This window comes from Jaculus jaculus, chromosome X (genome assembly GCF_020740685.1).
Source record: "Jaculus jaculus isolate mJacJac1 chromosome X, mJacJac1.mat.Y.cur, whole genome shotgun sequence".
NCBI classification, from domain to species: Eukaryota; Metazoa; Chordata; class Mammalia; order Rodentia; family Dipodidae; genus Jaculus; species Jaculus jaculus.
Window position 1 is genome coordinate 119,867,313 of NC_059125.1, and position 26,094 is coordinate 119,893,406.

Consider the following 26,094-nt stretch of genomic DNA (forward strand, 5'->3'; position numbering starts at 1 on the left):
CCATGTAGACCAGCTGACAGAAAGCTGGAAGAAGTCATTCTGCATGCAGTTCAATGGGAGAGGGAAAAATCACCAGTGAAGATACTCAATAGTGGACACTGTAAGTCTTAAATTTTTTGTTTATTATTTTTATTTATTTATTTGAGAGCAACAGACAGAGAAAGAGAGAGGGAGAGAGAGAGAGAATGGGCACACCAGGGCCTCCAACCACTGCAAACGAACTCCAGATGCATGTGCCCCCTTGTGCATCTGGCTAACATAGGTCCTGGGGAATCAAGCCTTGAACCAGGGTCCTTAGGCTTCACAGGCAAGTGTTTAACCGCTAAGCCATCTTTCCAGCCCTTAAGTCTTAAATTTTGCCAGCCAGGCCAAATGAGCCAACAGGTGCAATAGTGGTGCATCTGTCATAGGGTAAACCAACCACCCTCTAATTGGACTGGTGGTCTGCTCCAGGTAAGGGAACATATCCTTGATACTAAAAACCTACAGCAGGGGTAGTCATGAGACCAAGAGTGTAACATCTGCTGCTATCTGGTTTAAAGTATATACTATGTTTACCAAACTGCCCAGTAAGCACTTCTCTTAATGTTCATACCCATATATTAAGGCTACTCTCACTTTTGATTAGAGAAGCTTCTCTTTTCAAATGGCATTGACCTTGGGATGATTCAGAAGACACCAGGGTGCTGAGAAGAAGTGACAGAGGAGTGTTCAGCACTGAAATATCTCGATCACACCTTCCAAGGCTCAGGGTCCATTGTGGAAGAGCTTGCAGAAAAAAATGTAAGAGCCCATTCTGTCTGTTTGTCTCTCTTCTCTCTATCTCTGTATGCTTGCAGGTAAATAAATAAAAATATTTTAAAAATAAATAAAATATATGAAAAATAGGATTGTAGAAGCCTCACAAAAAAGAGTTTAGGACTAGTCCTCCTTCTTGGAGTCTCAGAAGAGAACAGAAGGCCGTGTTCTTCCAGTGTTAGTGTAGTTATCCGCGGTCATGTAGAGCTGCAGCATGGCCAGGACGGCATGGCAGCAGGAGTCTGAGACAGGTGGTCACATTGTAACCATAATGAGGAAGCAGAGAGAAACGAATGTTGGCACTAGCTTGCCTTCTCCTTTTGATACAGTCTAAACCCCAGCCCATGGAATGGTGCCATCTGCAGTTAGAGGAGGTATTTCCACTTAACTTAATCTAGAACTCCCTCACAGACATGCACAGACCTTTGTTTCCATGGTGATCCTAAAGCCAATAATGATTATGACAATGAAGATTAACCACCATACTAACCCTTCCTTTCCTTTCTTTCCCCAGCTTAGACCTCTCCCCTGTTAAGCTCCTTTCCATTCAGGAGTATTCACCCAAATCTTTCCTCATATTCCTTCCTGAGGACATGTGTATTGGCCCACAGCATATGAAATTCTCATGTCACTCCCTTTTCTTGAATCTTGCATAGTCAGCCATGTTGGCTTCCCCTAGCTGGCAGTGGGTTTTCCTTTGCAGGGTGGAAAGGATAAATTTATTCCCAATCCTGGAAAGAAATACGGCAGAGTTCATTTACTATGTGCCAAAGCTGCCCTTCTTGTAAAAGTACCTCAAAATGAAACACCCTTCTCCAGGGCTTCACAGAGAGCCTTTAACACCCTGCACCTTTCAGCATCCTCAGGGGACAGATGAGATGACAAGCAGCTACATCTATGGCAGTAAAATCCCCTACAACCACTCTCTCTCTCTCTCTCTCTCTCTCTCTCTCTCTCTCTCTTTTTCTCTCTCTCTCTCAAACACACACACACACACACACTCACTCACGTGTGAGTAGAAGGCACAGCTGCATCCATGCTCCTCATAAGACTCAATACACAAGGAGGCAGACACCACTTGCCAGGGCAGATCTCTGTATCCGCCCCATGGCTCTGCACCCAGGAGCGAACCAGGATCTGGGCCAATGCAGACACCATGAGCGGACAACCTCCCACTTATATATGCTCTAAGCTGACTCTTGGCCCTCATGGATGCTGTTCTCCTCGACATCCTCAAAGGCCTCTAGTTCACTCTACTTACAGTGAGTCTCATAACCTGTGAGGCTGTGCCCAGGTGTACCCCCTTCCCCAAGAAGTCCTTGGCTGATCTCACCCACGGCACTTGGCCATGCCTCTGTCACAGTGTGGCCAGGTGTTCCTGGGTACCCATCTCTCCCCCTCACAGGCCGGAAATACTGCTGCTCACCACTGAGGCCCCCAGGACATAGGGCTGCACAGAAACTGGAGCCTCTCCAGCTATAGGCCTGTGTGTTTGGAAGACACAAGGAGGGGGGCAGCATGTGACCTGCACTGGCCATTCCCCAGGTCCCAGGGACAGGCAGGAGAAGGACACACAGGCTATCACAATGCCGAGGAAAGGCCGAGGCAGGAGGAGCCATGGAATCAGGCCTGCTCTGAGCAAGAGGCAGCAAACGCCACCTTTACCAACCATGCAGGTGCTGTCAATGTGTGGGGGAACTGGCTTAGACATGTGGGTGCAGCCTTGGCCATCACCCCAGAGGCCTGGAGGGCTCTGAGCTCCTGCTATGAGGGAGGCTAATTTAGCAGGTGGAAGAGAGCCTGGTGCGGCTGGAGAGGTTTGCACTGGGCTACAGCACAAATGGCAATGATGGCCCTCCAACTCCAGGTCAAGTGCTGCCTCCTGGACACCCAGGGCAGCCAGCCCCTCCCTGCGTGCACCGTCCAGAAGAGGATGCAGGGGCAACCCTCGCAGCTCTCTGGGATTTGTTTGCCCCAGACTATCATTGTAGACTGTGGGACAAATGGAAGAATGCCTGTGAATCTAGGAGGTTGAGGCAGGAGGGCCAGGAGTTCAAGGCCAGCCTGAGCTGCAGAGTGAAACATGTCTCAAAAACAAACCGTAACAAAAACAAATGTGGGCATCAGGGACCTCCCTGGCCAACAACCCACTGGAAGGTATCCCATCTCTGGCACTGAAAATTTTCTAGTAACAATCTATGGCTTCAAAAAAATATGCTTCCGTATGAGTTATTTATATCCTCTTAGATTTTGATTAGCCCTCCCTCTACCTTCCCTTTATTCAATCTCTTCCCCTGACCTCACATAGGCCCTTTCACCACCATTAATCTGTCCTATTTACATATATACAATACCATCCTAATAAGTCGCCCTCCCTTTCTATTCCCTTTATATTTCCTTTCTATCTTATTGGCCTCTGCTACTGAGTTTTCTTCCTACTCACACAGAAGTCCAATAATTTGTAGCTAGGATCCACATATGAGAGAGAACATGCAATGTTTGGCATGGGCCTGGGTTACCCAACTGTATATAATCCTTTCCAGATCCATCCATTTTCTTGGAAATTTCATAACTTCATTTTTCTTTAGTGCTGAGTAGAACTCCATTGTGTAAATGTGCCACATCTGGTTTTCCACCATGATGAATAGATGGTAAGACACTATTGCTGAAGACTCCACTTACTTGGGCTGCAAGGTCACTGAGAAACCCTGCTGGAGCTGAGCTGAAAACCTCTTCCATGTAGACCAGCTGACAGAAAGCTGGAAAAAGTCATGCTGCATGACGTTCAATGGGAGAGAGAGAAATCACCAGTGAAGATACTCAACAGTGGACATTGCCAGCCTTATATTTGGCCAACCAGGTCAAATGAGCCAACGGGTGCAATAGTGGCACATCTGTCATGGTGGAAACCACCTGCTCTCTAATTTGACTGGATGCCTGTTCCTTGGGAGGGAATACATCCCTGATACTGAAAACTTACAACAGGGGTAGTCATGAGCCCCGGGGGTGTAATGTCTGCTGCTGTCTGGATAAGTGTATATACTATGCTCACCAAACTGCTCAGTAAGCACTTCTGTTAATGTTTATACCAATATATTAATGCTGCTCTCACTTTGGGTAGATAATCTTCTCTTTTCAGATGGCAGTGACCTTAGGATGACTCAGAAGGCACCAGGGTGCTCAGAAGAAGTGACAGAGGAGTGTACGGCACTGAAATGTCTTGAACACACCTTCCAAGGCTCAGGATCCATTGTGGAAGAGGTGGCAGAAAGAATGTAAGAGCCAAAGGAAGGGTAGGACTCCTTACAACGTGCTCCTGCAGACACAAAATGGCCTGGATATCCATGACCTCTCAGTGCCTGACATTACCTACACAAAACTATCATAATAGGAGGAAAAGGTCATGACATCAAAATAAAAGTGAGACTGATTGAGAGAGGGAGGGGATATGATGAAGAGTGGAGTTTCAAAGGGGGATGTTGGGGGAAGGAGGGAATTACCATGAGATATTGTTTAAAATCATGGAAGATGTCAATTAAAAAAAATTATCCGGGCGTGGTGGCACACGCCTTTAAACCCAGCACTCAGGAGGCCGAGTTAGGAGGATTGCTATGAGTTCAAGGCCACCGTGAGGCTACATAATGAATTTCCAGGTCAGCCTGAGTTTGAGTGAGACCCTATCTCGGAAAACCAAAAAAAATAAATAAATAAAACAAAACAAAACAAACAGGGATAGTCGCAGACAAAGCTGGGCAGTTGGTCCCTCTAGGTGGCACTAGAAGACCTCTCAAGACAGAAGAATTCAAGAGACCTTACTCTGAACTCTAGCCCACCAGTGCATGGCCTGGTAACAATGGATTCATATACAGTTCTAATGGGGAGCTGCCTGAAAGTGGTACGCCTTGGGCCCTCTTGTGGGTGCATTCACCAGGTACACCTAGTGCAGTGGGGGTATGTCTGGAAAAAAAAAAAAAAAAAACTGCTCTCTAATTGGACTTCAGGCTCTCTCCATGGGAAGGCATTCATGTTTGGTACTAATAATCTAATCAAGCCAGATGTGGTGATGCATACCTTTAATCCCAGCACTCCAGAGGTGGAGGTAGGAGGATTGCTGTGAGGTAGAGGCCAGCCTGAGACTACATAGTGAATTCCAGGTCAGCCTGAGCTAGAGTGAGACCCTACCTCGGAAAACAAACAAAAAAAACAAAGAAAAACACCCAATCAAGCAGGACATGGTGGTGTACTCCTTTAATCCCAGCACTCAGGAGGCAGAGATAGGAAGATCACATGAGTTCAAGACTACCCTGAAACTACATAGTGAATTCCAGGTCAGCCTGGGCTAGAGTAAGACTCTACCTCGAAAAACAAAACAAACAAAAAAAACCTATGACTAGGGAGGAGGTCATAAGCCCTGGGGGGGAATTACTACTGCCGTCTGATTAAGTGGGTATGTTATGTTCACCAAACTGCTCTGTGTTATTATTTATTTACTTGAGAGAGAGACAATGAGAGAGAGACAGAGAGAGAGAATGGATACCCAAGGGCCTCTAGCCACTGCAAACAAGCTCCAGATGCATGTGCCCACTGCATGCATCTGGCTTATGTGGGTACTGCATCATGTGGGCCCTTAGACTTTAATTACTTATGTTCTCTAATTACTTATGTTTATTGTTTATGCTCATATATTAATGCTCCTCTCACTTTTAGCTAGATGCTCTTTTCAGATGGAGGTGACCACTGAGACTACTAAAAATTCACCAAAGGGACTGGAGAGCTAGTTCAGTGGTTAAGGCACTTGCCTACAAAGCCTGACAGCCAGGGTTTGATTACCCAGTACCCATGAAAAGCCAAATGGCCTAAGTGACGCATGCATCTGGAATTCATTTGCAGTGGCAGGAAGCCCTGGTGTGCCCATACTCACTCTGTCTGTGTGCCTCGTTGTCTCTCTTAAATTAATTAATTAATTGATACATGAATAAAATCTTTTCAAAATCCCCAAAGTGCTGAGAAAAAAAGGCAGTGGCATGTTCAGCCTAAGTGAGATATCTCTATCAATCTCTACAAGATTCAGGGACTATTGTAGGAAAGGTGTTGGGAAAATGTCAAATTCAGGTCCTCATGCTTGCACATCAAGCACTTTACTCACTAAGCCATCTCCTCACACTAGAATTTTATTTCTTCTTTATACTTTATTATTTATTCATTTATTTAAGAGAGAGAGAGAGAGCATGGGCATGCCAGGACCTCTAACCACTGCAAATGAACTCCAGCTGCATGCACCACCTTGTGCATCTGGCTTATGTGGGTACCGGGGAGTTGAATCTGGGTCCTTACATTTCACAGGCAAGCGCCTAAACCATTGAACCAGGCCAATATTACTTTTTAAAATAAAATTGGGCTGGGTGTGATGGTGTATGCCTTTAGTCCCAGCACTAGGGAGGCAGAGGTAAGAGGATCACCTTGAATTCAAGGCCACCTGGACACTCATTCCAGGTCAGGTAGGGCTAGAGCAAGACCCTACCTCAAAAAAAAAATAATAAAATAAAATAAAAAATATTTCAAAAAAGAGAGAGATGGCTTAGCCATTAAGGCTCTTGCCTCCAAAGCCAAAAGACCTAGGTTTGATTCTCCAGGACCCACATAATCCAGGTGCACAAGATGGGGCATGCATCTGCAGTTCGTTTGCAGTGGCTGGAGGCCCTGACATGCTCATTCTCTCCGTCTCTCTCCCAAATAAATAAAATGAAAATATTTTAAAAATGAAATAAAATAAAATTACAGCTTAGCAGCTAAGGCACTTCCCTGCAAAGCCTAAGGACACATGTTTGACTTTCCAGTACCCACATAAGCCAGATACACAAGGTGTCTGGAGTTCATTTCCAATGGCTGGAGTCCCTGGTGCCATTCTCATTCCCTCTCTCTCTCTCTCAAATAAATAAATAATTTTAAAAAGTTAGGGCTGGGTCGGATGGATGGCTTAGTGATTAAGGCACTTGTCTACAAAGCCAAAGGACCCAGGTTTGATTCCCCAGAACCCATGTAAGCCAGATAAACAAGGTGGCACATGCATCTGGAGTTTGTTTGCAGTGGTTGGAGGCCTTGGCATGTCTGTTCTTTCTTTATCTATCTGCCTCTCTCTCTCAAATAAATAATTAAATAATATTTTTTTTAAAAAATTAGGGCAGGGCTGGGCATGGTGGTGCATGCCTTTAATCCCAGCACTCTGGAGGCAGAAGTAGGAGGATCACCTTGAGTTCGAGGCCACTCTGAGATTACATAGTGAATTCCAGGTCAGCCTGAGGTAGAATTAGACCCTTCCTCAAAAAACCAAAAAAAAAAAAAAAAAAAAAAACAGGCAGGAAAGATGGCTCAGTGTCGAGGGTGTTAGCCTGCAAATACTAAGAACCTGATTTTAATTCCACAGTACCCAAGTAAAGCAAAATGCACCAAATGGTACATGTGTCTAGGATTTGCAGCATCTACAGGCCCTGTATCCATTATCTCTCTGCTTGAAAAGTATATATATAAATATATATATATATATATATATATATATATATATATATATATATGTATGTATGTATATATATTTGAAGGTAGGGTCTCACTCTAGCTCAGGCTGACCTGGAATTTACTATGTGGTCTCAGGGTGGATTTGAACTCATGGCAATCATCCTACCTCTGCCTCCAGAGTGCTGGGATTAAAGGCATGTGCTACCACGCCAGGCTAGTAACAAAATATTTAAAATAAATAAAATATTTTAAATAAAACAAAGACCAGACATGGTGGTGCATGCTTTTAACCTCAGTACTTGGGTGGCAGAGTTAAGAGGATTACCATGAGTTCGAGGCTGTCCTGAGACTAATTCCAGGTGAGCCTGTGATAGAGCCAGACACTCCCTGGGGGGGGATATATATATATATGGCTAAATAAATGTTGTCTGGGCTGGAGGGATGGCTTAGCAGTTGAGGCGTTTGCCTCTAAAGCCAAAAGACCTAGGTTTGATTCCCCAGAATCCACATTAGCCAGATGCACAAGGGGACACACACATCTGGAGTTCATTTGCAGTGGCGGGAGGCCCTAGTGTGCCCATTCTCTCTCTCTCTCTTGCTCTTTCCCTGTCAAATAAATAAATAAATAAAAACATTTTAAATAAATAAGTGCTCTCCAGGTACTCAGATCCTAAATTTGACCCAAAAATATTTCAGGCCTGTTTCGATTGGAAGGACTTTAATTGACAACCTCATATTCACTGTGCAGGAGGAAATCAAGCTGGGATGTCACATAAACTAAGTGTGCTTTTTATCCTCCCCCTATAATTTCATTTCTTTTTTTTTTTTTTTTTTTTTTTGGTTTTTCGAGGTAGGGTCTCACTCTGGCTCAGGCTGACCTGGAATTCACTATGTAGTCTCAGGGTGGCCTCGAACTCATGGTGATCCTCCTACCTCTGCCTCCCGAGTGCTGGGATTAAAGGCGTGCGCCACCACACCCAGCTTAATTTCATTTCTTAAGGAATAAAATGGAAGCCCAGGTCTGGAGAGATTGCTCAGTGGTTAAGTGTGCTTCCTTGCAAATCCTGATGACCCAGGTTCAAATCACCAGTACCCATGTAAAGCCAAATGGCTAGATATACAAAGGACACATGAGTTTGGAGTTTGTAAGAGATCCTGGTGTACCTATTCTCTCTCTCTCTCTCTCTCTCTCTCTCGCTCTCGCTCTCGCTCTCGCTCTCGCTCTCACTCTCTCCCTCTTTCTGCTTGCAAACAAAAAGTAAAATGTAGGCCCAGTTGAAGCTTCCTCTGTATGTCTTGGAATACTTCTCCTAACTCCAGAGCTAACTACTACTTTGAAACTGGAGTTCATCTTTCCCATACACGTCAGAACTCTTAGGTAGCTTGCCTTTTGTTTTCCGTTTAAAATTTCATCATCCAACAAAGGCAAGAAATTCTAGTTCTTCAAGTTAATGTAGTTTGTCCAATCATGCTCCTTACTTCTCTGATGAGGTATACTTTGAACTTGGTTGTTTGCACTCCAGTGTCTTTGTTCTTGATGATTTTAATCTAGTCATGAGTGTAGTTGCCAGGCAAGAAAGAGAAATGGAGTCATGAATGAGTTATTAGTCTGACACACTTAAGTGCTTCCCACCTTACTCTGTGACATCCATTTGCCATTCAGAGAGCCAAGGCAAATACAGCAGGGGCACTTTCTATAAAGGCCTTTGTTCAAATCATATTCCAGAGTGCATGGTAAATAGCCAGACCAGATGAAAATACCTTATTCAAAGGGGCAAGTGAGGAAGAAAGCCAAAAGTCACAAGTAAGAAGCAGTGGTGGGAAGCATTAGCTTCTCATGATGATCTTCAAGGTTTGTATTTTATTTTTTTATTGTTTTTGGTTTTTCAGGTAGGGTCTTGCTCTAGCCCAGGCTGACCTAGAATTCGCTATGTAGTTTTAGGGTGGCCTCAAACTCACGGCAATCCTCCTACATCTGCCTCTTGAGTGCTGGGTTTAAAGATGTGCACCACCACGCCTGGCATGATCTTCAGTTTTATATACAAAGTTACTTAAGGGATAATGAAATGGTAAGGGCAGAAACTAGTAGGGCTAAGGATGTAGTTCACTCAGTTGGTAGAGTGCTTGCCTAGCATGCATGAAGCCCTGGGTTCCATATCTAGCCCCACATAAAAACTGGCTGTGGGGCTGGAGAGATGGCTTAGTGGTTAAGGCGCTTGCCTGTGAAGCCTAAAGCCCCAGGTTCAATTCCCCAGTTCCCATGTAAGCGAGATGCACAAGGTGGCACATGTATCTGAGGTTTATTTCCAGTGGCTAAAGGCTCTGGTGTACCTATTCATTCTCTCTCTCTCTCTCTCTCTCTCTCTCTCTCTCTCTCTCTCTCTCTCTTTAAAAAAAGGTGGGGGTGGAGAAATTGATTAGCAGTTAAAGAATTTGCTTGTGTATCTTAAGTACTCAGGTTTGATTCCCCAGGTCCCATGTGAACCAGGAGCACATGGTGGCCCATGCATCTGGAGCTCATTTGCAGTGGCTAGAGTCCCTGAAGCACCCATTCTCATCCTCTCTCTCTCTCTCTCTCTCTCTCTCTCTCTCTCTCTCTCTCTCCCTCCCTCCCACCCCTCTCTCTATCTCTAATAAATAAGTAAAAATTAATATTTTTAAAAACCTGGCTGTGGTGGTGTGCACCTATAATCCCAGAATTTGGGCAGTAGATGAAGAAGGATCAGAAGTTCAAGATCATCTTCAGCTACATAGTGAGTTTGAGGCCAGCCTGGGATACAAGAGAACTTGTCTCAAAAAAGAAACAAGACAGGGCTGGGGAAATGGCTTAGTGGTTAAGACATTTGCCTGCTAAGCCTAAGGACTCCTGGTTTGATTCCTCAGGACCCATGTAAGCCAGATGAATAAGGGGGTGCATGCATCTGGAGTTCATTTGCAGTGGCTGGAGGCCCTGGTGTGTCCATTATCTCTTTCTCTGTATCTGCCTCTTCCCCCCACCTCTCAAACAAATAAATAAAATATTTTTAAAAGAAACAAGACAAATTGTGTTAACAAGAGTTTAGAGCACATCCCTTTAATCCCAGCACTCAGGAGGCAGAGGTAGGATGATTGCTCTGAGTTCAAGACCAGCCTTGGATTACAGAGTGAATTCCAGGTCAGCCTGGGCTTGAATGAGACCCTCCTTGGAAAAAAGAAGAATTTAAAGCTGGGTTGGAGTGGGTGGGGAGAGGAAAGGTTAGTAGGGACTGCATATCCACCCCCCTCTCCGTGCTGTAGAGACTACACCACCAAGCTCCATAGCCTCTAGCAGCCAGTTAGCTTTGGGCAGAGAAGAGGACTGACAAATATTTGCAGAGATGGAGGAGAAGGAAGTCAGAATGCTTCTTTGTATGACTTGTCCCTTGAGAGCTTAATCTAGCCTAGCTAGCTGGTGGTTTTCCTCACCTGAAGGTCATAGCACCTCTCATCTAGTAACCCATTCCACAAAGTACTTGCTGTACCCTAAACTAGGTACAAGAGACCTCTCCCTTCTCTTGCGGCATCAGGCAGGAGGGCATTTAAACCTCCGACTTTGTTAACCTCAAGTTCTGCAATATCACCAGTGGCTTCTCTACATCCTGCCTAAGTGTTGTAAGTGATTGCTTCATTGCACTTATCTTCCGGAAAAAAAAAAAAAAAAAAAAAATGAGTGTCTCAACTGGTTGGGCTGGGCTGGATATTAACTAACACAGTTTCTTCTTGTATTGCTGAGAAAATTCCCGACAAGTTGACTCTTTTATTTATTTATTCATTATATTTTTTATTATATAACCTCATTTTAACTATTTGTCCTTTTTTTTTAATCTACAAAATTTGCATGCATAGTAGAAGCCTACATTTATCAGCTTCTCCTATTCAGAAAGGGAAAAATACTGGCAGAAGAAAGGATAGCACAGGACATAGGGACTGTTCAGGAAAAAAAAAAAAGAAGAAGAAGAAGAAAGAAAGAAAGAAAAGAATAGAAACAGATAACTTCCAGTAGGAAAAAAGGAGGAAGGGGACATGAGTTCTAACTTGATCATCCTGATGAAAACTCAATTAGATAAAGGCAAAACCTGAAAGATGGGGAGCTTCAAGAACTGTCCCTGCTTCCTGTTTGGCATTCTAGGAGGATTCCCTCCCCCACCCCCGCCCCGCAGGACAATCACTGTTCAAAGTCACACACGTGCCAACAGAACACAATGGTATCATGGTATGAGGAGGCCAAGGAAGGTTCTGACATGTCAGTCCTCAAGCTTCCTCATGCTCAGCAAGCTGTGTCCAGGCATCCCTTCATGACCACAGTAGGCTCTGTCAAAGTGGGTGCTGAGTCCAAAATGAGAAGCAATTCAGGCCACTGTGAGAAGTCTTCAGAGCCAAGAGATGCTGTAGAGAAGACCGCAGTGCCTGAGCAACAGTGACCTGTGACACTCAAGCAGGCTCTAGGAGAAGTCCAAGTCTTCCGAGCTGTCCTGGGCATTGGCACCGTCTTTGCTGTCACCCCCACGATCACTGCCAGCTAGGCTCTCCTGAGTCTCCTGGTTGTCCCCAGAACCCAGCACCACGTATTTGCCCTTCTTCAGCACCTGCTGTCGTCTCAGCTCATCCGCCATCTGGGAGAGATCCCACTTCATGGGATAGGCATCTTCCCCATCTGCAGAGTATTTGGGTTCCACTTCATGGACCTGGACGTTGAGGGTATTAGAATAAAGGCGCAACGCTGCTCGGTTGCTCTTCCTGCCATGCAGGGACACGTATTTGGCGCTAAAGTTCTCAGTCATGGCCCGTGAGGCCCGGGCCAAGCCAAGGTGCAGGTGTGAGTGTTTCACAACCAGGGAGGTGATATGTCCGTGCGGGACATCATCAGGATCCTCCTCCATTTTGGCCAGGACATAGCCCACGATCTAGCCATCCTCGGCCTCAGCGATGTAGGAGAGCTGGGGCCATGAGAGACCGTGGTAGAAATAGCACTTCAGCCGGTGGTTCTCGGGAAGCAGTGGAGGCCGCAGCGCTGCACGTTCCTTGAGTCTCCGGCCGAGCACTGCGGCTGTTCACGGCGGCGGTGGGTGGGAAGCCGGCCAGACTGCAGAGAACCAGAGAAGATGGCACAGAGCCCAAGCCACACCATTGCTGGGCTATCCAAACAGGGATCATAACAGATGAGGAAGATCTCCCACTATCTTCCATTTCTTTTCAGTGATATTGTACAGAATCTCGTCCATCTTCATGCAGGTGGGGTCCCAGTCATGCCCGAACCAAAAGATGATGGCTTGGCCCTCTTCGGAAAGAATGGCCTGGTCTACCTGTCATTGGGCCATTGGGCAGATGCAGGAGCATGTACGACATCCTGCTCAGGCCAGTCGACCTACCTCCTGTGGATCTCTGGCCCCCTCTGCTTTGATCCCTCGAGCTACCTTATTTAATTTGAGTGTGTGTACGTGTGTATGCGTGAGTGCTTGCTTGTGTATATGAACCAGTTTCTCTTGCCATGATATTTAAACTGCATTTGGCTTCTATGTGGGTGCTGGGGAGTGGAACTCAGGTTGATAGGCTTTGGAAACAAGGGCTTTTCGCTACTGAGCCATCTTCCCAGCCCTCTTATTTGTTTTGTTTTATTTGGTTTTTGAGGTAGGGTCTCCCTCTAGTCTAGGCTAACCTAGAACTCACCCTGTAGTCCCAGACTGGCCTTGAACTCACGGTGATCCTCCCACCTCTGCCTCCTGAGTGCTGAGATCAAAGGTATGCACCATCACACCTGGCAAAAGTGTTTGTTTGTTTATTTGTTTCTTTTGTTTGAGGAAGGGTCTCACTCTAGCCCAGGCTGACCTCCCTTTTTTTTTTTTCAAGGTAAGGTCTCAGCTTGTCCTGGAATTCACTATGTAGTCTCAAGGTGGCCTTGAACTCATGGTGATCCTCCTACCTCTGCTTCCCAAGTGCTAGGATTCAAGGCGTGCACCATCACAATCAGCAACTTAAAAAATATATATTTATGTGCAAGCAAAAAGAAAGAGAGAGAGGAAAAATGAGAGAAGGTCTGGTGTGCCAGAGCCTCTAGCCACTGCAAATGAACTTTAGATGCATGCAACGCTTTGTACATCTGGCTTTACATGGGTCCTGACGAATTGAAATTGGGGCCATCAGGCTTTGCAAGCAAGTACCTCTAACTACCGCAGCATCTCTATAGCCCCTGTATTACTTTTTTTTTTTTTTTGAGGTACTGTCTCCTTCTAGCAAGGCTGACCTGGAATTCACTATGTCATTTCAGGCTGGTCTTGAACTCACAGTGATCTTCTTCTCTCCACCTTCTGAGTGCTAGGATTAAAGACATGCACCACCACACCTTGCCCAGATATTTCTTTTAATGTGTAAAAAGCCAGAGATAATTTTACAGTCCTGAAATCTCAGCGCATGGGAGGTCAAGGCAGTAGGTAGAGTTCAAAGAGAGCCTGGTTGACATTGAAATCCATCTCACAAAACAAAATAGTAACAACAAAAAAATGATAATGAGTGGGTGAGTGAAAAAGTTACCCAGAAGCCATAGATTGTTACTAGAAAATTTTCAGTGTCAGGTATGGGGTACCTTCCAGTGAGTTGTTGGCCAAGGAGGTCCTAGATACCCCCAAAACATTATAGGCCATTGCTAAGGCTTTTGGTTTCCCACCAGGAATAGATGGTAAGACCCTATTGGCTGAAGACTCCACATGCTTGGGCTGCAAGGTAGCAGAAATCCTGCTGGTGCTGAGTTGAAAAACTCCTCCGTGTAGACCAGCTGACAAAAAGGTGGAAAAAACTACGCTGCATGCAGCTCCATGGTAGAAAGAGAAATCACCAGTGGAGATAAACAACAGTGGACACTGCAAGTCCTAAATTTGGTCAGCCAGGCCGAATGAGCCAATGGGTCCAATAGTGGCATGTCTGTTATGGGGGAAACCAACGGCTCTCTAATTTGACTGGAGGCCTGCTCCATGATACTGTACCTGCTGGTGTCTGGCTAAATGCATCTATTATGCTCACCAAACTGCCCAGTAGACTCTTTTGTTACTATTCATACCCATATATTAATGTTACCCTTACTTTTGGCTAGAGAAGCTTCTCTTTTCAGATAGTAGTGACATTGGGATGACTCAGAAGGCACCATGGTGCTGAGAAGAAGTGACAGAGGAGAGTTCAGCAGTGAGACATCCCTGATGCACCTTCCAAAGCTCAGGGTCCATTGTGGAAGAGGTGGCAGGAAGACTGTAGGAGCCAAAGGAAGGGTAGGACTCCTTACAATACACTCTTCCTGACACAAAATGGCCTGGATATCCATGGCCTCACAGTGCCTGACACAAGACCATCATAATAGGCAGAAAAGATCATGACATCAAAATAAAAGAGAGAAGGGATGGAGAGATGGTTTAGCGGTTAAGCACTTGCCTGTGAAGCCTAAGGACCCTGGTTCAAGGCTTGATTCCCCAGGACCCACGTTAGCCAGATGGACAAGGGGGCACATGCATCTGGAGTTCGTTTGCAGTGGCTGGAGGCCCTGGCGTGCCCATTCTCTTTCTCTCTCTCTCTCTATCTGCCTTTCTCTCTGTGTGTGTGTTGCTCTCAAATAAATAAATACAAATAAACAAATTTTTTTTGAAAAAGAGAGACTGATTGAGAGAGGGAGGGGATATGATGGAGAGTGAAATTTCAAAGGGGAAGGTGGGGGAGGGAGGGAATTAACATGGGATATTGTCTATAATTATGGAAGTTGTCAATAAAAAAACAGTATTTTTTTAAAGTTAAAATCAGCAGTAACAACAATTTGCCTTGGTGGATTAGTGGATGAGTCACTGTCTTCATTAGAGAGAGATGTAATGAGACAAACTTTTTTTTTTTTTGAGGTAGAGTTTCATTGTAGCCCAGGCTGACACAGAATTCACTCTGTAGTCTCAGGCTGGCCTTGAACTCACAGCAATCTTCTTACCTCTGCCTCCCAAGTGCTGGGATTAAAGGCTTGTGTCACCCCGCCCAGCTAAGACAGACATTTGTTTGGACACCTTTCTCCAAATCTCATGAGATCTCTGCATGGATTATAATCATATCTTTTTGTGAAGGTAGTGTGGGAGTGTCCACACATATTTCAGTGTGTGCTCAATTATAGAGATAACAGGAGATGCAAAATTTCCACACAGAGAGCACAAAATTGTTTGGACTTTAGGAAAGCCTTAAGACATTAATAGCTGAGGAATTCAGGACACATGCTTTGCAGGGGTGTGCCTGTAATATCAAATAAAGCATGGAAGGGAAGATGCAGTAACATCAAGCAACCAATAAATGTTTTTTTATATTAATTTATTTTTATTTAAAGATCTATCTATTTATTTATTTATTAGAGACAGACAGAGGAAGAGAGAGAATGGGCACACCAGGGCCTCTAGCTACTGCAAACAAACTGCAGAAGCATGCGCCACCATGTGCATTTGGCTTACGTGGGACCTGGAGAAATGAACCTGGGTCCTTAGGCTTCGCAGGCATGTGTCTTAACCACTAAGCCATCTCTCCAGCCCCCAATAAATGCTTTAGGTAGGAAAACCAGCAGAATTTCCTTAACTTACTTGAACCCTTAGCTATCACATCACCTGGGAAATAACACTCATCATCATTCTTTTGGTGAGGCATTAAGTGTTTGGATGCGTTAGTCAATTAACCCATTCACAACATTCCCATATGTATGAGGGACAACAATGAATAAGGCAGTATGTCTCTGTAGTTTTCCACAGACTTGTGGAGTCACAGTTACAATGTAATAAGTACTTTAATGAATACACTGCTGCTTTGTTTCTTTTTTTAATATTTTTTGTTTATTTTTATTCATTTATTTGAAAGTGACAGAGAGAAAGAGGCAGAAAGAGCGAGAGAATGGGTGCGCCAAGGACTCCAGCCACTGCAAACGAACTCCAGATGCGTGCGCCCCCTTGTGCATCTGGCTAACGTGGGTCCAGGGGAATCAAGCCTCAATCCGGGGTCCTTAGGCTTCACAGGCAAGTGCTTAACCGCTAAGCCATCTCTCCAGCCCACTGCTTTGTTTCTTTACTTTCTTTTTTTTTATTTATTTGACAAAGAAAGAGGGAGAGAGAGAGAGAGAGAGAGAGAGAGAGAGAGAGAGAGAGAGAGAGAGAGAGAGAATGGAGGTATGCCAGGGCCTCCAGCCCCTGCAAACAAACTCCAGATGTGTATGCCCCCTTGTGCATCTGGCTAACATGAGTCCTGGGGAATCAAACCTGGGTCCTTCAGCTTTGGAGGCAAATGCCTTAACCGCTAAGTCATCGCTCTAGCCCTTCCTTCCTTCCTTCCTTCCTTCCTTCCTTCCTTCCTTCCTTCCTTCCTTTCTTTCTTTTTTTCTTTCTTTCTTTCTTTCTTTCTTTCTTTCTTTCTTTCTTTTGAGTTTTACAAAATGTTTATTTGGGAAGAATTCAGATATAAACTGATGAAAGCAATTAATTAGTTAGTCAAGATTAAATCTGTCTTTGTATATTTTGTCTCCAAGAAACAGTAATTTAAAGTAATCACTGAAGCCAGGCATGTTGGCCCACACCTTTAATCCCAGCACTTGGGAGGCAGAGGTAGGAGGATCACCATGAGTTCAAGGCCACCTTGAGACTACATAGTGAATTCCAGGACAGCCTGGGTAAAAGCGAGACACTACCTTGAAAAAACAAAATAAATAAATAAGTAAATAAAATAATCACTGAATATTGATTTAGCCAATAACTGGGATGCACCTTTATACTGCAAGACTAGAGGAACAGAAACTGGGGGTATAGGTAGTTTAAAATGCTACTTTAAATTTTCACCATTTGTAACATGTCAGTAAATGTTTTAAAATCATAAATCATTAAGCAGTAAAATAAATTTAAATTTAGAAATGAAGATAAATATCCAAAGAAAAAATATATTTATTTTGTTGGTTTTCTGAGGTAGATTCTCACTCTGGCCCAGGCTGACCTGGAATTAACTATGTAGTCTCAGGGTGGCCTTGATCTCACAATGATCCACCTACCTCTGCCTCCCAAGTGCTGGGATTAAAGGCATGCACCACCATGCCCAGCTGGTTAAAAATGTTTTGTAAGTTTTCATAGAGTAACAGGGGACTTTTTTGTGTTAAAAACATTGCGGACTTTTGACTTTCAAAAACTACATTCATGGGCTGGAGGAATGGCTTAAAGGTTATGGCATTTGCCTGCAAAGCCAAAGGACCCAGATTCAATTCCGCAGGATCCACGTAAGCCAGATGTATATGGAGACGTATGCGTCTGGAGTTCATTTGCAGTGGCTGGAGGCCCTGGCATGCCCATTCTGTCTCTCTCTCTCCTCCTTTCTCTCTGTCAAATAAATAAGTAAAAATAAAAATATAAAAAAAATAACTACATTCATGAGCTGGGCAGAAGTAGGAGGATCACTGTGTGTTTCAGACCAACCTGAGACTCCTTCATGAATTCCATGTCAGCCTGAGCTAGAGTGAGACCCTCCCTCAGAAAACCAAAAATAAATAAATCAAACTACATGCATGAATAACTTTACTCCTAATAAAATTGTGAAAACTGATTATAATCCTAGATGAGGGATTTGGGTGAGGAAGAATTTAAATTATGGCCACTTCTTCACCACTTGAAGTTAAAAATAATGTGATGTATTTTTGGATCTTGTAATTGTGGAAGGAAGTAGAAGCATCAGACAGTCTATATTGTTACCATCTAGTCAAAGACAATACAGACTGGGCCAGAAAGGAATATGTGTCAAAGGGAAAATCGAGAGCTTTAATAGGCCACCTATGTGTTTAATGGTGTGGACCAGAACACTCATATTGTACATATAAGCAAAAGACAACTAAAGTATGGAGCTGGAGAGATGGCTAAATGGTGAAGGCACTTGCCTGTGAACCCACGTTCCATTCCCCAGGACCGATGTATGCCAGATGCGCAAGGTAGTGCATACTTCTGGAGTTTCTTTGCAGTGGCTGGAGGCTTTGGTGTGCTCATTCTCCCTATATATATCTGCTTCTTTCTCTCTCTCAAATAAATAAATAAATAATTTAAAAATAAAAAACTATGGAAAGGTTTTCTTTCAAAATACAGTGACTATTAGTAGCTTATAATTATTTGGGAAGTGCAGAATTCTAGGACAATTTCAGGTATGGGCTAGGTCATTCTTGGAGAGAAAGTGAGGTCTTACAATAACTATTTTGCCCACCTAGCAAATCAAGACATCATCTACTATTTATTTTCTATTAAATGCAAATGGCTATGAAAGTGCTCATATTTTTCCTGGTGTTATGGCCATTGCAAGTGTCTAATCACATATTTTCTTCTCTTCAGTAGACTCAGACCTGATTTCATTGGGCAGGTTTTGCTTTGTGGCCTTGGTACATGATCCTTCTGCCTCAGCTGCCCAGTTCTAGGATGATTACAGGCATGTGTCTGATCTCACAGGATAAACTATGTTTGAAATGAGGAGTTTGATATTAAAATGCTTATTTCAGATCATGTGAAGGCTAATAGAGCTTTCTAAACATTTGAAACTACTTGTGACAAACCTCCACCACGAAGAGGCTTTTCAGACGTTGTACCCTCCATGACAATTAAAAGAATTATCTGAATCAGAACTGGGCTGCTCACCTACCTGAGGTGTGGGAACAAGTGCTTAACAGAATAATTAAAAATTTGCAGCATTCACAGATGTTTTTATTTTTTCTGAATTTTAATTTTTTTATTGACAGCTTCCATAACTGTAGACAATGTCCCATGGTAATTCCCTCCCTCCTCCCCCTCTCCCCTTTGAAACTGCATTCTCCATCATATCCCCTCCCCCTCTCACTCAGTCTCTCTTTTATTTTGATGTCATGATCTTTTCCTCCTATTATGATGGTCTTGTGTAGGTAGTGTCAGGCACTGTGAGGTCATGAATATCCAGGCCATTTTGTGTCTGGAGGAGCACGTTGTAAGGAGTCCTACCCTTCCTTTGGCTCTTACAGTCTTTCTGTCACCTCTTCCACAATGGTCACTGGTGTTTTGACTCTGCCTTGCTCCTCCTCAGAGCAAAGCCAGGGTTTCCAGGCACTTCAGCAGCTCACTGACCAGACAGATGGAGGCTGAGAGGGTGATCAAGAGCCATCAGCCAGCTTTGCCTTGATTCTTCCCCGTTTTCTCCCCTTCGCTTCCCCAGGAGCCTACTTCTCATCTTCCTTCTTTACTCATTTCCGTCCTTGTGTTTGTCATGATCCCGTCTGTCTTCCAAAAGAGTGGAGTCTTGCCGGGAGCTGTCTTTGGAGAGCTCGGTGACTTCATTGCCTCCCACCCTCAGGACCAGCTTGAGGGGCTTCTTCACACACTCCTTGTAGAAGTGTTTGTCCCACTTGTGTTTCTTGTGCTTCTTGCCCAGATCTGATCGGCCGGTGTCCCCATGCCCCTGCACCAGACCCAGGCCGCAGCACCACCTCCAGTCTGGGCCAGGCGAGGAGAAAGTGGGAGCCGCAAGCCGCGCCTGCCGGACTGGGACGGCCCTAGGCCTGCTCACGAGAAGACCAAGGCAGGAGACAGGCTTGAGGCATAACAGTGGTGGCCCCTGGCGGGATGGCCTCTTCATTTGAAGAAAATTGTGAACTAGCAGGAAGTATTAGAACATCCATGACCTCACAGTGCCTGACACTACCTACACAAGACCATCATAATAGCAGGAAAAGATTATGACATCAAAATAAAAGAGATTGATTGAGAGGGGACAGCATATGATGGAGAGTGGAGTTTCAAAGGAGAAAGTGGGGGGGGGGGGAATTACCATGGGTTATTGTTTACAATCATGGAAGTTGTCAATTAAAAAAAGAAAGGAAGAAAATCTAGCTGGGCATGGTGGCCCACGCCTTTAATCCCAGCACTTGGGGGACAGAGGTAGGAGGATCGCTGTGAGTTCAAGGGCACCTTGAGACTGCATAGTGAATTCCAGGTCAGCCTGAGCTAGAGTGAGAACTTACCTTGAAAAATAAAAAAAATAAAAAAAAGAAAGAAAAGAAAAGAAAATCTGTGTCAAAGGTGTGGCCTCTTTCTATTGCTAAAATTGCACATTTTAAGGCATCAAGGGGATGCTTGTTCCCACACTAGCACACATCAGCTGGAAGTCAAATCCAGCAGCACTTATCATCAGCCTCTCTCTTCATAGAGCTCAAAGATATATCTTAGAGACTGGGCAAGTCAATCAATACCCAAGAAACATAGGTTTCACCCACTGAAGCCTCCTTTTCACAGGGGCCCTCTGGGGATGCTGATGCAAATACATCTTTGAGTTGCCTGCCCCTCTAAGTCGCAGTTGAATTCCAGCCATGGGAGCAATGAACACAAACCAGAAGGCTCTCAGTTGTCATGTGCTTAGATGAATGCTGTCATTTCACAAGGTCATGGAGTATACCATATAGTTGGCTTGGGCACAATGCAGAGCCATTTTCAAGTCGAAGGCAACATTCAGTGTTTATGCTGCCCTGCTACAGCTCAAGATGACACTCTCTTGGTTCAGAGAAGATTGTTTATTCCTGGGAAGTCTGGACTTAAGAGCACTCGAGCCCCCCTGAACCAATCAAGTCTCAGTCAAGCAGCAGCAGTGATTTTGTTTTAGGATATGACAGCCTAAGTGAAGTTTGTCCACCTTATCTCACTTTTCCATAATATGTCCCAGAAACATGTAAGAAAGAATCTTCACTCCAGGTTTGTAGTTTTCTATTTTTTAGGGACCCAAGCCCATGACTTACTTAAGGAGTTGGAGAGGCCCAGGCTCAATGGAAATGGCACTGCCCTGACCTCAGTTATATGAACCCCTGGCCCTGCTCATGAGAGGCAAGATCCTGGTAGGAAACAGATGGCCTGCTCAAAATATTGAGATCAGGTGAGTTGAATAAAGATATAGGGAGTAAGAAGGGGGGAACCTAAGGCATGGCAGTATTTGAGGAAGCCAGTAAGAGAAGGAAATCATTACCATCCCTTGTCCATAGGGAATGATAAAGTATTACTAGTCGGGTGTGGAGGCGCATGCTTTTAATCCCAGCACTCAGGAGGCAGTGGTAGGAGGATCGCTATGAGTTTGAGGCCAGCCTGGACTATTACCACAAAAAAAGCAGGAAATAAAGTATTACTAAAGCTTCGTGAAAGGCAGCTATGGAAGAGGGATGCCCAAAGCCATGGTACCATTGTGGAATCAGGCCCCTTCCAAGAACCATAGTGTTGTGGAACTCTGTCCTCCAGGTATGACATGACCATTGCCAACTTGAAATCAGAGCAGCTTATTATCCACATGAGAGCCTTACAACGTTGAGCTCACTAATATTCCCCCATAGAGGGGAAGGAGGGCTCATGGGACAGAGCACAGGCCCTGCCACTCCCCAAGGATAGAAAGCCCATGAGTGGTGGATGGGAGAAGGGGCTCACAAAGCCCTCCCTGAGGATGTCTACATTCATGGTTGTAAGGAGAGGGGTAACTTTTTTCTTCTAGCTCATCAACTACCCATGTTTACGTAAGGAACCTCTCACTTGTGCTCCTGAAAGTAGCTCCAATTAAACTCATTGGCTCACCAAGTTCCACTTACATGGAAAAGCTCTTTTGATCTGTTTGTTGGGTTTCTTCAGAAAATGTTTATTCATGTCTCCCCAGGAAATGTTACCATGACACATGGCTGGGCAGGAAGGGAACAGAGACAATCAGTACTGTGGTTGCCATCTTTTTGTGTACTCCCTTTGTCATGAAGTCCTTGCATGATGCCTGCCACATGCCAATGCCACGCAGAAGCCAGGGGACAAAGGAGCTCATGGGATCCAGAGTGTGGCAAGGTTAGTTTCTGGAGCACAGGGCAATGGAGAGAAAGGCAGAGACATGACTTTGGACTTTGGAAATAAGGGGATTCTTGAAAAATACTCAGAACGGTTCTTTCATGGGTGGTACTTTTACTTTGCTGTGTCTGTCACCCTGTCGCCTGTCAGGTACATGTGGAATGGGCTACATATTTCTTCAATGCTGCTGGCAGATGGCAAAGATGAATCCTAAGGTGCAGGTTTTTTACCTAGGGCACTGACAATTAGTGGGTTAAAGGATATATTTACTTGAGGTGGCAAGATGACAACATAGTGATTGAGAAAGAACTGCCTGCAATCCCAACACTCAGGAGGCTGAGGCAAGGGGGACCGCCGTAAGTCAAAAGAGGAGAGAGAGAGAGAAGAAAAGGAAAAGAGGAGAAAAGATAGAAAGGAGGGAAGAATGGGACAGAGTGAGAGGAAGAGAAGGAAAGGAAATAGGAAGGAAGCATGGAGAAAGGGAAAATATTGCAACCATCAGTTTGGAGAAGGGAGACAAGGCTGTAAAATGAGAAGACCTCCTCCTCATTCTTCCTCTTCTTCTTCTTTGTTTAATCTAGGTAGGGTCTATTGCTGTAGCCCAGGCTGACCTGGAGTTCACTCTGTAGTCTCAGGCTGGCCTTGAACTCACGGAAATCCTCCTACCTCAGCCTCCTGAGTGCTGGAATTAAAGGCATGCACCACCATGTCCAGCTTACAATATTTCTTCTACAACAGGAATTTGGAACAAGGGGACAAAGAACAGTACAGAGAAGGATCAAAAGCATGAACTTTGATAGCCGGGCGTGGTGGTGCATGCCTTTAATCCCAGCACTTGGGAGGCAGAGGTAGGAGGATACCTGTGACATAGTGAATTTCAGGTCAGCCTGAGCTACAGCGAGACCCTACCTCTGAAAACCAAAAAAAAAAAAAACAAAAAAAACAAAAAAAAAAAAACATAAACTTGGGAAATCACGTTGACCTTGGGCCTCTTCTGTGTCTAGATGCCACATTACAAATTTTCATAACATGCTGGTGTGGCCTAGTTCTACAATGCACCTGCTTCCAAAAATTGACAGACACCAAGTAGGCACCTTTCCCTACTTTAAGGTCAAGTGGGGTTAGATTGCTAAATTAGACTCACAGGCTTCAACGTGACAGTGCTTACAAATGTGCAGGTTATTACAGAAGAAAGGACAATATAGCAAGAAAGTAGGATTGGAGTACAGGCAAAGGCTCTCACCCACCCAGCAAGGGTGGGAAGAGACAAGGGCCAAGCTCCCGCGTCCTCCATTTTGAGGGCTGTAGCATGATGCCCTTTCCCTACTTATCGGAAACCAGAGCAGTGCAACTCCAGAGCCCTGGGTCGGGGTGTGGCAACCAAACTGGGTTCAAAACATTATTCTAATGATGAAAATAAATATTCTATGATCGGGGAAAAAAACACTGTTAGCCACAGCCACAGGGACTGTTATAGAAGAGGGGTGCAAAGACTATAAATGCCACAGGGGAGGGTGGAGATATCCTGAGGCACAACCCCACCCACCCAGAGACTGACAGAGGCTCTAATTACCCCACTGTGAACACCAAGGTCCCTACTGCAGAGGGCTCTCAGGGAAACGGAGGCTGGGGATGAAGGGATACAAATCTATCACCTGTGAGGGGCTGGAGAGATGCCTTAGCAGTTAATGAGCTTGCCTGCAAAGCCTAAGAACCCAGGTTTGATTCCCCAGTACTCAGGTAAAGCCAGATGTACAAAGTGGTACATGAATTTGAAGTTCATTTGCAGTGGCTAGACACTTTGGCCTGCCCATTCTCTAGCTGCCTCTTTCTCTCTCATAAATAAATAAATAAAATACTTTAAAATATGCTGGAGTTGGGCGTGGTGGCGCACACCTTTAATCCCAGCACTTGGGAGGCAGAGGTGGTAGGTGGATCTCCATGAGTTCGAGGTCACCCTGAGACTACATAGTGAATTCCAGGTCAGCCTGTGCTAGAGTGAGACCCTACCTCAAAACAACAACAACAACAACAACAAAAAGCCACAATCCAAATATCTAAGGAAATGTTATAACTTGACAATTATAAGAGACGTTATAATTTAAAAATGATCAGATCATCTAAGAAATCATTGGGGGCTGGGCAGATGGCTCAGTGGTTAAAGGTGCTTGTTTGCAGAGCCTGTTGCTCAGGTTTGAATGCCCAGTACTTATGTAAAACCAGATATGCAAAGTGGTGCATTGGTCTGCAGTTCATTTGCAGCCATAAGAGGCCCTGCCACATCCATGAATGTGCTCTGTCTCTCACAAATAAATAAAAATATTAAAAAATAAATAAAAAGTCATTGGTCTAAAGATATACAAATGGGTACTAAGAACATGAAAAAATGTTCACAATTAAGAAATACAGTGCTGGGGGGATGGCTTAGTGGTTGAAGCTTTTGCCTGCTAAGCCAAAGGACCCAGGTTCGATTCCCTAGGACCCAAGTTGGCCAGATGCACAAGGGGGCGCGCACGAGTCTGGAGTTCATTTACAGTGGCTGGAGGTCCGGGCGCACCCATTCTCTCTTTCTCTCTCTCTCTCTTTGGTAAATAAAACTAAAATATTTTAAAGAAAGAAAGAAAGAAATGCAGGTGTGGTTGAGCTGCCGCTGGAGCTGCGGATGGCCCGCTCGTCCCATTGGTGCTCCGGGCAGAGACTCAGGCCTCCATCATGTCCTGCTACCTGCATTCCCCCAACACGTCTTAAGATTTATGGGGGGAGTTTAGTTGTCATGGTCCTATAGTTGATGTGCATATTCCACTTGATTTCTACACTTGACATCCACGAGGATTTGCTTAGGTTCAATTTGAGGTTGTTGTGATCTGAAGATGCTTTCCATAATTTGGACAGAAAACGGGTTTGTAGGCTTCAAATCGAAATCCAGTTCGCACAAGGGGATCAGAAGACACCAAATCAAATGAAAGGCAAGCAAGGAAGGAATGTGTACAGTTTTTCAGGCTATAATGATTATGAAAGATACAGATGTTCTAAAAACCAAAGGTACGAAAGGAGATCAAGAAGTTGTTCTTTTGATTACAACTATAGGAAATCTTATAGACCTAGAAACAGTAGACAGACTGGAAGATCACAGCATAGCACAAGCCATTCAGACAATGATAGATTCAAACACCAAAGTTGATCTTTTTCAAGATCTAAATCCAATTCAATATCACTGTCCAGCTGGGCGTGATGGTGCATGCCTTAAATCCCAGCACTTGGGAGGCAGAGGTAGGGGGATCGCTGTGAGTTTGAGGCCATCCTGAGACTACATAGTGAATTCCAGGTCAGCCTGGGCTAGAGTGAAACCCTTACTTACGATCCAAGTCCCAGCCCAAGAAAGAAATGAAGGCATCTCACACAAAATCTAGAGGCACCTCTAAAGCAGATTCCAAAACACACTGTAAGTCTGACTCAAGACATGAAGAGGAATGAAGGAAAAAAGAACCACCTAGATCCAAATCTCAGACAAGATCACAGTCTATGTCTAGGGCTAAATCTAGGTCAAGGTCTTAGACTAGTCCTAAGTCCAGTGGTCACTGATAGTATAAATCGAGGCAAGTATCATTCATTTACTCATAGTTTGGTATATGTAAATTATCAGGAATACAATGTTGCAATGATGGGTGAAAAGAAAAAACATGTTAGTTTTCCCTGCACCAGGCAATGGTTATAATTAAAACATATGCTGTTGAGAAGCCACTCTAAAGAGTCCAGTTGGTTTAATGCTATGGGCATGTACCAATTTGTGTTGTCTCTGTATATTTTTGTAAAGATTCTCATTTTTAAAAAATATTTATTTTATTTAGTTGAGAGAGAAAGAGAGACAGATAAAGAGAATGGACAGGCCAGGGCCTTCAGACACTACAGACGAACTCCAGATACATGC

General features: G+C 44.4%; 3 pseudogenes; 1 reads left to right on the top strand and 2 right to left on the bottom strand.

Moving 5' to 3' along the window:
• Positions 1-11,771: 11,771 nt before the first annotated feature.
• Positions 11,772-12,457, bottom strand: LOC101596501 (annotated as a pseudogene).
• A 22-nt stretch (positions 12,458-12,479) lies between these two features.
• LOC101608780 lies at positions 12,480-12,675 on the bottom strand (annotated as a pseudogene).
• A 9,534-nt stretch (positions 12,676-22,209) lies between these two features.
• Positions 22,210-25,748, top strand: LOC101596792 (annotated as a pseudogene).
• Positions 25,749-26,094: the final 346 nt, after the last annotated feature.